Source organism: Marmota flaviventris, chromosome 13, assembly GCF_047511675.1.
Source record: "Marmota flaviventris isolate mMarFla1 chromosome 13, mMarFla1.hap1, whole genome shotgun sequence".
NCBI classification, from domain to species: Eukaryota; Metazoa; Chordata; class Mammalia; order Rodentia; family Sciuridae; genus Marmota; species Marmota flaviventris.
Genome location: NC_092510.1, coordinates 18,313,024 through 18,330,907, shown reverse-complemented (window position 1 = coordinate 18,330,907; position 17,884 = coordinate 18,313,024). Strand labels below are relative to the sequence as shown.

General features: G+C 36.8%; 1 long non-coding RNA gene across 9 annotated transcripts in view; it reads left to right on the top strand.

The window, feature by feature from the left end:
* The window catches only part of LOC139701551 (uncharacterized), a 225,985-nt gene that overhangs the window by 126,614 nt on the left and 81,487 nt on the right, over positions 1-17,884 (top strand). For 5 of the 9 annotated variants that reach the window (XR_011704080.1, XR_011704078.1, XR_011704072.1 and 2 more), the window contains exons 3-4: positions 13,735-14,379; positions 16,515-16,652. This is a non-coding gene — a long non-coding RNA (uncharacterized lncRNA). The remainder of the gene's footprint in view (positions 1-13,734; positions 14,380-16,514; positions 16,653-17,884) is intronic. The other 4 variants (XR_011704077.1, XR_011704075.1, XR_011704076.1 and 1 more) reach the window with 3 other exon arrangements.

Below are 17,884 nucleotides of genomic sequence, written 5' to 3'. Positions count from 1 at the left end.
TATCTTCTGAGTTTTCATTGTTGCTGGTACTGCTGTTTTATTTTATCTGTAGATAAGGTTTTCTCTAAGTATGCTGGGAATGTGGTGGAATTTAGGATAGCTAGATAGTGGCAGGGATCATGAGGAAATACAACTTCATTCTAGCTTTTGTAGATACCTAGATATTAAATGGTTGCTTCCATGCTTATAAGTGTTTTATTGTTTATAAATGAAGAAATGAAAATAAATTAAGTAGACTAATGCTTTCAGGCTACAATTTTAATCCAGAAGTACAGTAGAATAAATTGTTAAATTTCTCTTAAATATTTGGTGCACCCCAATGCTTAAAGGGAATGGTAGAGATTTCATTCAGGTTTCTATTTACAGAAGAATAGGAGGCATCTGCTCTTTAAAAATACTAAACAATTAATAAACTCTTCTATTTTTTTCATTTATACATTTTATGATACTTAAATTTTGTCTTTACTTTATCTCTGACCTTAAGTCTTCCCTCCATTATCACCTATGTGAATCTAGTTCCATAAGGCTGGGTAGTGGTTGTAGTGGGTAACTAGGGAAATCCAAGACTCAACCAAAGATAAAATGGTAGAATGAGTTACTCAGAAAATGAATGTGATGAAATTTGAGAAAGGCTAGCAAGAATGTTTATCAAATTCCTACTACACCATTCATCCAGCAGGACACAAAGACATAATACTTTTATGTATTTATATATACCAAGGTTCTCTATAGCCAGGCCATATCCTACTTGGTTTTAAGTATATATCAAAGAGCTGTGCTCCTGGAGATGGATAAGAGTTGGAAAATCTGATGAGTCACATTGGAAAGGGATCCTCAGATATTCATTACTATCATTGATGATACATTCTGGCCAAATACTTTCAGTAGGGAACTCACTACAGTAGCAGATTGTTTATGCCATCAGAAAAAAATTCATCCATAAATTTTTTTACACATATATTTCTTTAAAACAAGGTAGCTGTATGTTTTCTTTGCCTAGGTCAATTTCAGGTTGTACCTGTTAAATGACTATTATGTGTATTCCCTTTCATTCTCAAGAGTGTCCTGTCACCTACCTGCAATTGCCATAATTTAGCTCTAGCTTTGTCCCTGAAACCTCAAGAATTTCCCAATATATGAAAATATCTGTATCACAAAGATGACTTAACATGAATCCACTTAAAATGGGAAACAAAATCTTATGGTAAACAATGAGAAAATATTTTGGCTGGGCATCTTGAAAATGAAACTTAAAAGTATTTTTTTAAATTTCATATTATTTTGTACAACTAATACAATTCAGGTAAGCATTGTATATAGATATAAAATGTTGAAAAAATATTTTTATTTCCCATATCACTTTTGCAATATTGCTGTAAAGTGGGTAATTTGGATAAAAATACTCAAATGTCAACCATTTTCCTCAGGGTTTCTCTTGATCTTTATTATACTAATTATTCTTGTTTGAAGTGCTATCTTTGCATGCTTATCTTCTCCACTCTTCATTTGGTAAGCCGTTTTTCAATGGCTTTAAGTTGAATTGAGTAGTTCTCCAACATCACTTTCATCAACTTTATGAAATCCTGCATAGTTTGCAAGATCATTTGCCATTTTCCCATGCAATAACTACACTGATTTGCATTGTAACATGGACCATTTATCAACAATAGATGTGGAAGAATGGAAAATGTAAATATGTTTATATGACGGCTGTGGTTATTTATCAGTAATGAGCAGTAAAGGTGTTTGTGTCTGAGCTTTTGATACTGGGAACTTAGATGATTAGAATCCAAATGCTTTCTCTGTCTCTACTTTTAACAGCAGCAATAATATTAAGTACCATTTCTTAACATTTGCTATGTATTAGACTCTGTGTTAGGCAGTGTGAATCCAGGACTGAATACATATTTTCTGACATCAACGAATGGTTTAAAATGCAATTGAAAGAATTAAAATGTAAGGTTCTATGTAATCAAAATATAATAGGACCTACAAATATTTAACAATTTCCTCATGGATGTAATATTTAAGGTGATGGTTGATAAATGAATAGAGCTGACCATACAGAACAGTGAATGAGGAAAAGATAGAGAAAATGACATGTGGGATAATCAGAGATAAGAACAGCAGGACACTCTCTGAGAAACATCGAAAACTTTTCAGAAATGCATAGAGCATGTCATATAGGGGAACCGTGCCAACAATGAAGACTAGAGAGGTTGTCAAGACTAGGTGGCCTAATAAGTACGGCAGAATAAAACCAAGCTACTGCAGATGAGTGAGAACTGAAAAGGAGCAGCCTACCCAATCAGCACTTACCTAATCAACAACCCCAAAGGATGATACTGAGGCATTTTCTTGAAATTCTGTCACCCAGTATTTTTTCACAGTGTTATGCTAATTTTATACTAGCAATAAGTGGTTATGTTGACCTAACAAAAGAGACTTTGTAAGCATAAATACAGGTGAAAGTGTTAGGTAGGTGGGTAGGTTAGAGGTATATGTTCCTCAAAAGTTTAAGGTAGGTGGGTAGGTTAGAGGTATATGTTCCTCAAAAGTTTATGTATAACACAATGCAGGGATTTTCTAAGATAAAGTGATTGAATTATGAGAATTGTGGCCCATTATCAGTAATTGGTCCGCTGCTGTGGATCACTGGTATGTTCACTGATATGATCATGATATGATATAAACACTGATATAGATCCCCTGTGGTAACTGTTGGCAGGTAATGTGTGGCTGGAGGAGGTAAGTCACTAGGGGTGGGCCTTTGGGATTTGCATTTTGTTTTGGGTGAACAGAGCTCTCTCTGCTTCCTGGCTGTCATGTTCTGAGCTGGGCTCTTCTCACACTCTTCTGTCATGATGTCATAGCTTAGGCTATGGAGACAGCCACCCATAGACTGAACCACTAAAACCAGGAGCCAAAATAAAATTTTAATCCTCTACATTTTTTCTTTTCAGGCCTTTTTGTCATAGTGACAAAAGGCTGACTAAAATAGTAGGTAAAGATAGAAAGATGGGCATCTCTTTTATTTACACACAAAATGTCCAGGTACTCCAACTTGTTCTTCTGTATTTCCTTACATCAGTAGAATGAATCCAAAGTCTCTAGCTATTTCCAATTACTATCTCCAGAATCTAAGATGATCTCAAGCCTACCTTTCAAATGTAATATTATTCAGGCAAATTATTTTAGCTAATATATAGGGCTACAGTTAACCCCTACCCCCCAAAAAAAGAGAGTTCTCAAATATGACCTTGAGTATGACAGATGATAAAATATGTGAAATAAACTCTAATAAGCACACCTTTGGTTTGTCCTGTCATTTTTGAAAATAAGACAGTCTTTTATGTTTTCACTATAAAGCTATATAAAGCTCAAAAAGCATTTACTGAGTAAAATTGTCGTAGTTCAAATTTCCTTGTAGCATACTTTCCGGCAGGGATTTAAGTATATGTGATGAATTAAGAGAATGCCCAAGAAAAGTAATGTACAAGAGGGAATAAATCAGGGTAAAGAGGGAGTAAGAACTAAGCAAGGATATAATCTCACAAGTACAAGAGCTCCTGAGTATGAATTGTACAATGGAGTTGTGTTTCTTTGAGGAGGGTGCTGATCTTTGGTACTCTTACATCACTCAGCCTTTGTCTGTGGCCCCCCCTTAAGATAAAAGATGATATTTAAGATCTCATCAAATACAATCAATTTCTACAGAGTAGAAGGCCATCTGAAGTTGTCACAGTCGACATTCTCAGCAAACTGCTAAAAGGCATTGGGTGGAGCATGAAAAGAATGTCTAACACAGTCACTTCTTGTACTGCTCAGATACACTTGTGTCTCACACTCTATTCCTTCCAGCCAGGATCTAGGCACAGATACTCCAGAATTCTCCAGTCATGATTCCTAGGTGAATTTATATTAGGAGGATTTGTGGGTCAAACCACAGGACCTACAATTTCTCTTAAGCCCTAAACCATAATTGATAATAATATTTTCATTTTTTATCATCTATCCTAGACTCTTCTTATTCTTTGCTCATACTTCTGCTGGTCTAGGTAGCTTTCCTAATTGAGTGACACGTATCTCCATCACGGAGGGGGTTCAGGCACTTATAAGTCTATAGTTTCTCTACTTGCCTACTTACAGTTTAAAATGAAGGTTAGAGTACCAAGAGATACCCTAGTAGAGTATCTCAATGCCAGACATATTCTTTGTCCCATTATGTAGTATCATTATTACTGATTATGATGATCACAGAAAGTTACCAGTGCCAGTGTGGTAACTCCTGTTGGTGTCTCCTGGCCTGCTAGTACAAGGAGCTCACATGAACAGCCAGAAGTCTTAACTTTATATGGAGTGAAACTCTGATTGTTTTCTTTGATAGAAGTGTCTACATACATGTGGATTAGGACCATCAGACTGAAAAGTTGAAGGGATGAGAAGCACACCCTTCCCAAGGTCTCTGAGATGCTGAAGAGCAGAGCCACTTCTCCTTCCATTGTTTGTTTCTTAGACCATGGGTTTTTCATACTTGGGATTCAATCTCATAAAATACAAGCCCTCTATTTGTGTTTTGACATTCTGAGAGCCAATTGAACTTAGATGTAATTCTGGGGAAATTGGGAGCCTATATATCTTAGACTTGTCCTCCTTCCCTTTCCCTGAGAAAGGGATCTGAGTGTAAGAGGCATATTTGGGTATTGGTTGTGGGAATTCCTCATAGAGAATTGGAGAAATGAAACAAGGAAGAAGAAGTATGCATTAATGAACTGGTTACTGCTACAGAAAACTCTGAACCGCTTTTAATGGGAATCTATAGAAAATGTGGAATATACCTCAGTTTCCCACCTGAGAGGCTAGAAAGCTGGAATATATTTTCTCTAACTTTAATCCATAATTGTTTGAGGGTTATTCTTCAGGACTTCCATTTTTCCCTGGCTGTGCATCCACAAGTGAATCCTCAATTGGAGAGCTGTCGAAGTTGGCAGGAAGACACTACTAGCATGAGTGGGAATGGTGAATGCCAAGGGTGTACAGAGGAGGCACAGACAGTGCCTAGTACCATTACTCAAAATACAATGAAGTTAAGTTTCTACCACTCTCTAGAACAGGAGCTTGTAAAAGTATCCTGAGTTAGCTAAAAAGGAAAAAAAAATGGTCTAATTTTTATATACTGGACTTTGTAGGTGGACATTATAACTTAAAATTGCATTTATGGTTTACTATGATTTGAGAAAATCAATTCTTAATGTTGTTGGTTATGCTACCAGAACCAACAGGGGAGCAACTGGTTCAGAGAAGTTGCAATAGGGCCCCCAGAAGGCCTCATTTTCTCTCTTGGTCAAAAAGCAAGTACCTAGTTCCAAGGAATTTAGTTTCTCTTAAAGCTAATGTAAAAACCACTAAAGTTCTGGGGTAAAAGGAACTATAAAATGACACCATAAAAGTTGACAGATCTCAATTTACTGGTAAAGAAGTACAAATGGCACATATTAGAACTGCATTAGCTAAGACCCTGTAATTACAGGAATTTAATAAAATTAATTTAATGGCCAATAATCTTGAATTTTAAAAGCACATGCGAGGATCAAATAAAATGGGATAAAATCAGAATGCATTTTAGACTTTTAAGGAAGTTATTAACTAATGAGTTCTAAAGCAACCTTATAACAAAACAACTCCAAGCCTCATAAACACCCTAAATTGAGTCTGAAACTCTAAGGCAAATCAGACCCAAAATATTCTATATTTAAATAAATTTGACTTTATTATTTGAGAGAAATAATCTTAAAGAATTCTAGCAAAGATGATAATATGGTACAGTGAAATGAATATAGCACCTACTCAGAAAATCTAGGTTTAGGATCTTAATTCAGTGCTTATATAACTAGGAAAACTGAAGGAAGTTTCTAAACCAAATAGAGTCCATTTTCTGAAAGTAACACTTTTCCATACACATTATGCAGTATTATATTAACTGATATTATTATATGTGTATATATACTAAAACATATATATTTGTATAACATACACACACACTTTGTAAATTATGGTCAATTACATATGTCCAGGATGATTAAGGCTTTAATTTATGTTTTAAAAGTGCAGAATAGAAACAATTAACAAGAATAACAAAAATTTCATACTACACAATTAGAAAGTGAAGATAAACTTAAGGTAGAATAGTTAATTTTATGTAGGGTACTGACAAAGGAAATTTTGTATGAACCACTATGGTAGAGCCTTCCAGTGCTTATATTTATTCAACATCTCTTCTGGACATGTAAGAGGTTTACCTTTCCCTACCACTTTGGAATTGGGCAGAGGTATATGACTCATTCTGCCTATACAACATACAGGCTGACACTGCTGAGTTAAAGCTTTCTTTGCCAATACACAGCCCTTCAGCATTGTCTTCCCTTGCCAACATGACTGAGGAAGTCTCATCTGAGATAGAGGGACCAGGAAATCCAAGCAGCCTGGTTGGCTGAGTTCCTAAATGGAGGAACATTGCCCTGGGTTTCACTTGGACCCATAGTAGATTTTACATGAGCAGAAAATTAAACCTGTATGAAACTTTTTAATTGGTTTTGTTACCACAGCATAACTTAACCTATCCTGACTATTATAATCACTGAGTGTATTTTCAGGATCTCTTATGTTCCTGTAGTGACAGTCACAAGTACATGTTTAATTTTGGGCATCTGAATTTCATAAATGTTGCTAATTTACACAATATTTTATTTTGAATTATTCACTAACTTGTCTTTATGTGACATCTTCATGATGCTAGAAAAATTGGTAGGTTTAGTAAATGCCATGAAAGAAGAAATAAGTTACTTCCCTGAAAATGGAGATCCTCAGTGTTAGAAAAGTTCTTATAGGTACTTTATTTAAATCTGATCCTTAAATGTTAGGTTTACTTAACATTACATTCTGAGGCAGAATTTTAAGACCTTTTTGACCAGTGTTTCTCAAATGTTGGCATGTGTCAGCAAACTGCATTGCTATGAAACAATCACAGAAGAATTAGAATTAAATTAAATTAAATTAAATGGCATTAAATCAGTTCTTTCAGAAATATAAAATAAATATATTGTAAGTCAGTAAAGCAAGCACCCAGAAAGATGTTTCTACCATCACACAAAATCTCTATGACTTTGGGAAAACTTTTTTAATATTTATTATCACTTCACTATGTTTATAATTAGGAATGTTTAACCATTGTAAACATAGTATTTTTGAGAGACAGAGGTAGCTCTGGAGGAGGAGAACTTATATAGGGAATAACAAAATATACCAAAAGGCATTCAGCTTATTAGGAAAAGGAAAGTAAAGACTTGTAGAGTAAAATGAAAAAAAAGAATTTTGCAACTGAAATTTCATTGGTTCATCAAGCATACATTTAATTTTTAGTTTATCTTGTTATAGAATTGGCTGAAAAAGAATAGTCACCATTTATAATGGTGAGGGGTCACTGGGTCGGTTTCTGGCGGGAACTTTATTTTCTACATGGTTTTTGACATGGTCTTTTATATAAAAAGCAATATCACTAACCTTTGAGATCTATGGTTTGATGGTTTGGAGTTTTGTTTTTGATCCCCATTAATGGCAAAGACAAATGGAAAAGCTGTTAAAATATGGTACCTGGACCAGCCTGACAGCATCTTCAGGGACCTATTCACAAATATAAACTCTATCCCAAATTGCTGAATCAGAAACCTGCAATGAAGCAAGGCAATCTGCTATAATAAGACCTGCCTATTGTCCTGATGTATGCCAAAGTTTGAGGAACACTGGACAAAAGGGCCTTTCCTTAGAAATCCTCCCCAAACACCCTAATCTGTTTAATCTAAACGTAACATTCAAGGATCAGATATAAACAGAGTACCAGTAAGACCTCTCCTAACATTGAGAATCTATATTTTCTGACTCTCTTAGATAAAGATCTGACACATTGAATTTCAAAATGGAGCCAGTATTTTGTGTGTAAGTAATAAACCCTTGAAAATATGTGATTCGTATTGGAAGTGCTGACACAATCTTAAGGATAGCATTGCAAATGGCGATGCTATAATTAAGCTTAGATCTCCTTTGGAAAAAAAAAAGGGAGAGAGAACATGAGGAAGGAGGTTACTGTTCAATGAACTGCTCTGTCATTTGCCGCAGTGATTCTTAATTGTGTCTCATTACAGCAAGATGATCATTACTCTACTTGTCTGTCTGATTTAGAGACCACTAAAAGTGTCTTGTAACATGCAGCCGTCTCCCTTGAAACAGTCCTTTGGCTCTCACCCTCATTACTCAGAATCTGTCCAATTATTTGTCATTAAAGTAATAAAAAGGACTGCAGCAGAAAATGTGGGAGGTAACTGTTGGAGGTCTGCCCGGGGAGGAAGAAAAAAATGCAAACTGTTTTCAAGGCACTGGGAAGGTGACATCGTTAATTAAGTGTTAGGGAATATGCAAATCAGTCCCACTCTCGAGAGACTGTAATAAAACTGAGAAAACATTATTATCACTGCAAGTAAGAGAAGGCCCTGTTACCCCATCTGGAAGACTGTCATTTTCTGGTGGCAACTCAAGCAAGGAGGGGGAGGGAACTGGGAATGAGATTAAGAAGGTGGAGCTGTTCAGGGCTATTGAGTGTGCTCAGGCTGTTAAGAGTTCAGAATTAAGGTGTCAACGTGGAGGGCCAGTGGATTACAACTTTTAATGAGGGATGTTTGTCTAATCTCAGGATTTGCACACCCAATTTCCTCTGCAAAATGACTTACAACTTACTGGCAGACAGTGTTTTTGTAGGTTAAAGGCAGGGGAGAGGAAGTGTGGGGGAAGCTGGCAGCTGGCATCCTAGACATCTTGGGTGTTTTTTTAAAGATGGTAATGAAGTAAAGCACTGAGGGATGGCTGTGGACACTTGCTTATGTATTAAAAATGTATCAAGCACAAACGCCTGTAGGCTTCTGCTCAAGCTGAAACCTATGCTTGGAAAAGCTTTTTGCCAGTTCTTCTTCCTGTTGTTAATCTGACCAACTCATTTCTTATCCCTGTAAATTCATAATAAATGTCAACTTCTTAACAATCATCCCTGATTCCACCTGAGATGTGGATACCAAAATAAAAATAATGTTCTTGCTGTATCAACACAGCTTCAAGGCAAGTTCTATTCTTGCCTGGCTTTCTTTCTTCTTCCATCTTATTTTTTTCTTCTTTCATCTTTACTTATGTAAAATCTTCCTATATGGAACCATATTGGATCATAGAGTTTCCTATACACTTTGATTTGATCATAGGAAATTAATGTTTTCCTCAATAACCTGCAGAAAAAGTCATCTTGCCTTCTGCATCAGTTAGCAACTGTTGTTTAACAAATCATCCCAAAAGTTAGATAAGTCATCTGAGGGTCGGGTTAGGTAACAGTTCTTTAGTGAGCTGGGCTCACACATATTTGGGTGTCTAATGTCCTGTAGCCATCCTAGAAAGGCTTTGGTTTGGAAAATTGGGCTCTCCTTCATGGCTTCTCTACTTGTCCAGTAGAATAGCACAGGCTTGTTCAAAGGCTGATAGGAAAGGTATGAGAGTGAGTAGAATCATGCAAATACTGTTAAGGCATCTTTTGCAATTAAGATATGCTGGTAATTTCCCAAATCATTGGATGCTGGTTAGTTTCGGCTCAATGTTATCTTTCTTTTCTTTTTTTAGGTACAGGGGATTGAACTCAGGAGCACTCAGCCACTAAGACACATCCCCAGCCCTATTTTTTGTACTGTATTTAGAGACAGGGTCTCAAAGAGTTGCTTAGTGCCTTGTTTTTGCTGAGGCTGGCTTTGAACTTGCGATCCTCCTGCCTCAGCCTCCCGAGCTGCTGGATTATAGGAATGTGTGGAGCATGCCTGGCTTCTTAATTTATTTCTTTCCTTTTTTATTTTAATATAAGCAGCAAGAAGAAGTCAGACTACATCTTGACCACTTTGCTTTGAAACCTCCTTAGCTGAGGATCAGGGTTAATTTCTGAAAATCCTGTGTTCTACATAACATGGAACAAAGCTCCTCCATATTTTCTGTCACCATGTAACAAGGATTGCTCTTCCTGCCATTTTCATTAAATTAACACGTTTCTCATTTCCCTCTACCCTGATACTGGCAGAGTCCTTGTTTCTACCAATAGTCTATTCAAGGTACTTTTTCTAACATGTGTGACAAAAATTCTTCCAACTTCTACCTACTGTCCAATTCCAAAGCCACTTTGGCATTTTTAGATACTTGCTACAGAAGCAGCCCATTCTCAGTACCAAAATCTGTATTAGTTTTCTGAGGCTGCTTTAACAAATCACCACAAACTCAGTGGCTTAAAACAATAGAGATTTATTGTTTCATAGTACTAGAAGCTAGAAATTTCTGTTCTGGAGGCTAGAAGTTCAAAATATATCATTCATGCTCCCTCTGGAAGTTTTGGGAGGAAATCCATTCTTTACTTCTTTTAGCTTCCAGTGGCCCTAAGTATTTCTTAGTCTGTGGCCACATTACTCCAAAATCTACCTTCATGATCACACTACCTTCTTCTTTTTTGCCTCTTATAAGGATATTTATCATGGGATTTAGGACCCACCCAGATAATCCAGGATATTCTCCTCATCTCAAAAATATGAATTACATTTGCAAAGATCCTTTTTTGTTGTTGTTTTTCCAAATAAGGTGGCATTTACAGTCTCTGGGGGTTAGGTTCTGAATGTATCATTTACAGTACCATCATTAATCCCCAAACATTTGCCATCACATCATTACTGCAACTGACTCATTTATGATGCTGTTAAAAGCTCTGAACCTCCCCCTGTGCACATGGAAAAGCAAAAGGCTATAACAATGATGAATGGTAGGAGTCCAAAACCAGGAACCAAATCATAGCAACTTGGTTTCCCATTCCACGTTCTTTCCCATTCTTGTCCCATCAGTCAGTGGCTTGAACTGGGAAAACATGTGGGGAAGTAGCACATTATTGCAATGTTCTAAACTAAAAACACATGAGTAGTGTGGACTCTGGAATCATGAAACTTTCTCCACATCTCCTCAGTCCCTTGACCATGACAACATGTGCATGTACCAGGTGGGTCTGAATGCATCGAATTCCTCATTCTTACACTTAATGAATATGCTTTACAGACTGATGCTTCCAAGAATAGTTTTTATAATTTCATCACACCAAAAAGAATCCACCTGTAATAACCTTGTCAGGGTATTTGTGTGGTAGAATAAACATGGGTGCCAAAAGAAGCTACATATATCCTTGTGAAGTGTGTTAGTTATGTTTTCATCACTGTGACCCAAAATACCCAACAGGAACAATTTAGAAGAAGAAAAGTTTATTTGGGGCTCATGGTTTCATAGGTATTAGTCCATAGGTGGTTGAGTCCATTGCTCTTGGCCCAAGAAAGGCAGCACATCATGGCAGAGGGGCATGGCAAATAAGTGCTGCTCCATTCGCAGAGGCCAGGAAGTAGTGTCAGAAAAGTGGGGAAGGGGCCACAAGAAGATTCTCCCTTCCAGGTCACCGCCCCCTGTTACCCACCTCCTCCAGCCATGCCCCACCTACCTACAGTTACCACCCTATGCATTCAAACTAAGATGAAGTGTTTAGGCTATAATTCTACAATCCAATCATTTTGCCTCTGAACATTCTTGCTTTAACATGGGCTCTTTGGGGAATGCCACAGATCCAAGCCATAATAGGGAATGAGGATATAATTTGTCAATTGTTCGGCATCTTATTAGTGTCACATATAGGACCTAATATACCATAGTGTTTTACTTATTATTATTTGTTATTAATAATTAATAATAACAAATAATAATAAGTTAATAACAAATAATAATAAGTAAAATAAAATAAGGTAGTGTGATGCTATGCGTCCCTTAATCCCTGTCTTCTCATCCTTGTAGGAGCATAGCTAGCCCATAATTCTCCACCTCCCACATGACTGAAATCTGTCCACGACATGTGGGCTGCAATGATATCTACAACTTCCAGGTCTGACTCACGGACACCACCCATACAGTCCTCCACAACCTATTTGCGAAAACCTACAACAAGCCTACTACATATATTCATTTATTCAGTCCTCACTCTGAACTCTGCAAAATTGGTATCACTGTCCCTGTTTACAGAGGATGAATTTGAGACTGGAGAGGTTACTTAACCTGAAAAATGTCACTCAGAAAATAAGTACCAGACTGGTGGTCTAATTATCTTCTAATGCCACATTCTTATGGTAGTGGTTTCTAAAAAATAATGTCAGTTATCCTGGTAAGCCTCTTATGGATTGGCGAACTCCATGATCTTTGGACCAAAGGAAGTAACAAATTTCATTCAGTCCTATCACTGCAAACCCCATCTCCAGAGTTGTTCTGGGTTTTACTTCTCATCTGAATTTTAGATTTAGATTTTTTTTTAAACTCACAAATGCATAAAATTCTTCAGAGAAATAGAGGAATTTCAAATTTGACAGCCCACATGAGTTTGCCTTGTTTAGATTACTAAGCCTACATCAGACCAGATTCATTTATGTGTAATAGCTCAGACAAAACACAACTCCAAAAGCATTAGCAAGTTTATTTATATTAATTGTACTAATGTTTTATGGCAATGGTGAATTTACATCATACACCAGATGGCCATAACATTAAAAAATTAGATATTTTGGTTTCCTCGAAGTTCCTTCTCTTTTATCATCTGGTTTATGACTCCTTTCTCCTTTCTTCCCTTAGATCTCTTCAAAATCTTTTGTCAATTTAGTTCATCTCTCAATTTGAATAAACACTTCAGTAAAATAAGACAATGAGAAAGGAGAGTTGGTAAATAAATTAAAAAAAATTATTTCTTCTCTCTCATGTAAAGTAGTGACAATCTCAAGGAATTTTATTTTATTTTATTATTATTTTTTTTAATATTTATTTTTTAGTTATCGGCGGATACAACATCTTCGTTTTGTATGTGGTGCTGAGGATCGAACCCGGGCCGCACGCATGCCAGGCGAGTGCGCTACCGCTTGAGCCACATCCCCAGCCCTCAAGGAATTTTAGAAGGGTCATTCACATTTTCTGAATATGTACTATATCTCTAGATTGCTTTGTTTAAGAACTAAAAAATAAGATATAATATTACTATCCTCATTTTTACATACAATAGCACTGAGTCATGGAGATTTTAATTGATTTGTTCATCTCCACAGTTAATAAGTTGAATTATCAGGTTAGCTTCACCCACAAGACTTTCTTTGTTGGTACAAAGGCCCTTGTAAGTATTCAAAATATTCATTGACTCAAAGTATACTAGGTACAAATGAATTTAAACCTGCTCTGGGACATTGTAATTAAGACATTCACTTTAGTAGATCAGAGAATACTTAAGGACAATAAAAAACCCTGCAATCACAGGAGATAAGCTATGTAAGATCTAGCAAACACAGACTCCTTTGAGAGAATCTGGAAGCCACAATTTCCAGGGGGAAAAAACTAGAACAATTTTACATGTCCAGAATAAAGTAAAAAAACATAGTCCTAATTTCTAACACTTTGAGGTGAAGCAGTTATCTTTGGTCTTTCCCTGTTACTAATGAAAGAGGCAATTTCTGTTTTCTTTCTTAGGACATTGAAATAAGAGTTTGAAACTTACTAAGATAGTGTGATAGATGATACTATGTGTCCCTTAATCCCTGTCTTCTTTCCTTGTAGGAGCACAGCTAGCCCATAATTCTCCACCTCCCACGTGACTGAAATCTGTCCATGACTTGTGGGCTGCAATGATATCTGTCACTTCCAGGTCTGACTCACGGACACTACCCATACAGTCCTCCACACCCTCAAATTCCCCCTTGGAAACCTTAGAGAAATTGAAAAAGCCACCAAATAGAAAGAACTATCATCCCTGAATACCTTAGGCTGAGTTCCTCTGCAGTGTAGCCTTAGAAAGTTACAAAGAATTTATTTGGATAGTGATGACATAAAGTAGGACGAGGAAGCAGAGATAGTTAGTGAAGAAAACTATTATGAAGTTGGGTTATTCAGGTCAGGAACATTGTTCCTGAGCTCCCCTAAAGGACCTGCTGAATGCTCCCAGTGCTGTCTACCTAAAGGTTGGGAGGTGGTAACATCTGCACATCAACTCTAATTTCTTACCAGCCAAAGGCTGCCTGCAGGGTTGCAAATCCTCCTGCCTGTCTAAACTGCACAGGCACTAGGATAGTGTGAGCTCCTCCCATGCCTTCCCAGGGTGTCATGGAGCCCAAGGAGCCCCAAGAACAGAAAGAGGAACACTGTGCAGCTGAAAGTGAGGTGCTACCAGCAACTGTTCAGAGCCATCACAGTTGGAAGTCAGAGGTAAGTCCAAGGGAAGTGGGTTGGGGCCCACAATGTATCTGCTGAGGGACAGAGTGGACAGAGCCCTCCATCTGCCCTGACTCGCCAACCCAACCCACATTGGACCACTGCATGAGTGAAACCAAGCTGTTATTGGGGAAGGTCCTGCATTTTAGAACTTCTATTCTGTCTTGTTTTGTTGAAGTGTCTAAGTTACACTGATTAGTACAGAAGAGTGAATAGACAACCAGAACTTAGGAAGTTTCTGATTTTGTCTTAAACATGATAGATATTTAATTAACTTTATTAGTTAGTGATTAGGTATTCAGCATCTTATACATAAATCATGATAAAGCAAAAATTGTTTTCCTAATCCTCATAGATAAATTGTGAATGCAATATAAATTTCAATTACATTGAAATTTTTATTTTTCAAATAACAAAGATTTTTAAAGGATAAAAATCTCCACACTATAGAAAAAAAGAGTGAAAAAGTAATTTCATACAATAAATATTATGAAAAATATAGGTTGATAAGTCTTTCTACAAATTAATTTAGAAATATATGTGCAAAACATTCTAAACATTCTTATTTTCATTTTTGTATTGTAAGCATATTTGATTTATTTATTTATCTGGGTCTTGCCTTATCCAGGAAAGAAATAAAAAGTATTCCTTTGAGCCTTCCAGTAAGCATTTCCTAAGGAAATGGTCATAAATTCAGACAAAGATTAAGGCAGAAGCAAATAATGCACCATTATTTATAATAGCATACAATTGGAAATGAACTGAATGTCCCACAATTGAAGATTCATTAAATTATGACACATCCATATAACGGACTATTATGTGCTCATCATAATTCATGACTTCAAAAATATTTAATGTCCTTGGGAAGTGTTCATGCATAATGTTAAATGACAAAAGACACAAATTTGAATATGCAATACAGTATGTGACACAAAATACACATACATAAATTAACAATTGAAAAAATATAGTAAAACATTAATACTATATCAACATTGCAACAATATGCCTGCTAGCAATAGGACTATGGCTAATTTTAATTTTATTGCTTTGCTTTCCTGATTTCCTAAAGTTGCTATTATGAGTATATAGTTCTTTTACTATTATAAAATTATTTAAATGTTTTAAATTCCACTCTCCAAATATATTTTATATGTAATAGTGGATACACTTTGGATACTAAACAGGTGTGTTTAGAAGAACTGTTCTGAGACATCTGGAGCCTTTTGCTAGGAAATCTTGCATGTGATGAACAAGGCTGTTTAGGGTCTGATATTGGTGGCATTCAATTAGAACACAACAGGAATGCCACCATGTCATTCCATGGCTAAAATCTCCGTGAATCTCAACTGCCTTCGGATCACAGCCCCAACCCCTTCAGATGGCACCTGAGGCCTTTTCTGATCCAGTCCTTGCTTAACTCTACAGCCCATCTCTTATGCTGTCCACAGGTATCTGCTCTCCAGCTAGTGATTTTCCAGTTTCATGAGTGCACAGTATCACCTCAGTGCTCTTAGACAACTGTTTGTTATGTTCAGATGCAAATAGGAGTGAGAGTTCTGGAAGCCTGAGAAAGGAAATAAAGAAAAGCCAGGCCATGGGTATACTATCACTGTCACTGCTGTGAGCAAAGGGGTTGCAGTATTGTATTCCCTAAGAAGCGTAGAGACCGCCTCACATGTGTTCCTACCCAAAGCGCAAGAGAGAAGAGCATTTATCTGTCACTTTCTATCCTCTATCGTTTATGCATTTCTCCTTGGAAGATAACTCCCTTGCATATATATATATATCCGAAGTACACAAACACTTGGGCTGCCTCCCCTCCCTGTGTTCCTTTGAATTACTCCTATCTACCATTTAAGATTCATTTCACAGTTTCTAAGGAGAGATTGCCCTGATCACACTCCACACCAAGGCCCCAAGGCTCTCTTAGATACCCTATTCCAAGCACCCTCAGCATAGTGCTTTCCAGTAGCAAAGACAGCACTAATCACTCATCCTATAATTTCTGTTTCCTTAGCTTTCTCTCCCACTTTTGGCATTATAAGGCAGGAAGTATTGTTTGTCTTCTTATTCCATTCTTTTAAATTTATTTAAATTGATTGATTAATTTATTTATCTTGCAGTTCTAGGGATTGAACCCAGGTCACTGCACAACTGAACTACATCCCAAGCTCTTTAAAAAAATTTTTTAGAGACAAGAGTCTTGCTGAATGATTGAGATTTGCCTCCTGCTTTAGACTCCCAAGTCACGGGGGTTAAAGGTATGTAACCCTGCACCTGGCTAAATTTCAACCTCTAAAGGAAACAACCACATGGAAACACATTGACAGAGCTGTTGGAATTACTAAAAATGGGCCTTAAGTTTAGGAATGAGACTATAACATTTGATTTTTTGGTGAGATTTACCTTAGTTTATCTGTATTAGCTTCCTTTTGATACTTAATAGAATGAGGTAGATTTTTGAAGAGGGTAGAAGGGGCTCTATTTCCTAATTCCCATCAGTATTTTGTTTCCATACAAAACCTCACAGTACTAGGCATTTAATAGATGTCCGCTGAATGAGTGCAGCAGTTTGTGATATTCTTTTAACTCAGTGTAAGCACTGCAGCAATATCCCTTCTGTGGTTCTCTGTTAGCCAGTGGAGCCATTGCTCTCCTTTTGAGTCTTATCTTTGCAACCTCTAATGCTTTCCTACAACTCTGAAGTCTCAGATAAGCTGCAGAAAGCCTGTACCATCTTTTATTTCTGTGCCAAGAAGACAGACAAAACCAAAGGGGAACTTAAGCAATAGAGCATGTGATGGAAATAAATTTTCCCCAATCTGCCCTCATTCCTAGCCTCATGATTGTACACATATCCTTATTCCTAGCAGCTTCTATTTGCTTTCCCAGTCTGATCTGGCTTCTGAACTCATCAGTTATAGTGCTTTTAGATACCTGGTTCCTCCATTCCTGACCTGTAGAGGTTACTTTTTTCTTTTCTTAATCTGCTTGCTGGCTTCCCCCGAGAATCGCCCACTCAGGTGAAGGTTCATCTTCCTCAACCCTCTTTATGTGTTTTATTTTATTAGAATTCTGAAGGATATTTTCATGATGCATTTAGTCAGAGACTAGCACAAAGTAAAATATATATATATATATATATATATACACACACACATATATATATAATGATAATAGTATTTACTAATAGTTATTCAGTCATATTCTCAGAAAAATTTGTTAAGTATCTCTGCCAAGATTCTTAACAGGATCCTCCTATTCTCCTCTCCACCACACTACACCTAATCTCTCTCCTAAATACTTCTTGAAAATACAGTTTAAGAACATTAATTTGAAAAGACAGCAAATGATTTGCTTTTCCAGAATCCCTGCAGCTGCCACGCGGACTCTGCTCTCTGGTTGTGCTGTGTTAGGTATGTTGCTGTTTAGCTCAGGAGGCCTTGAATGTAGACAGAAGTATGACCAGGACAACTATCTTGTAGTCTCAGAG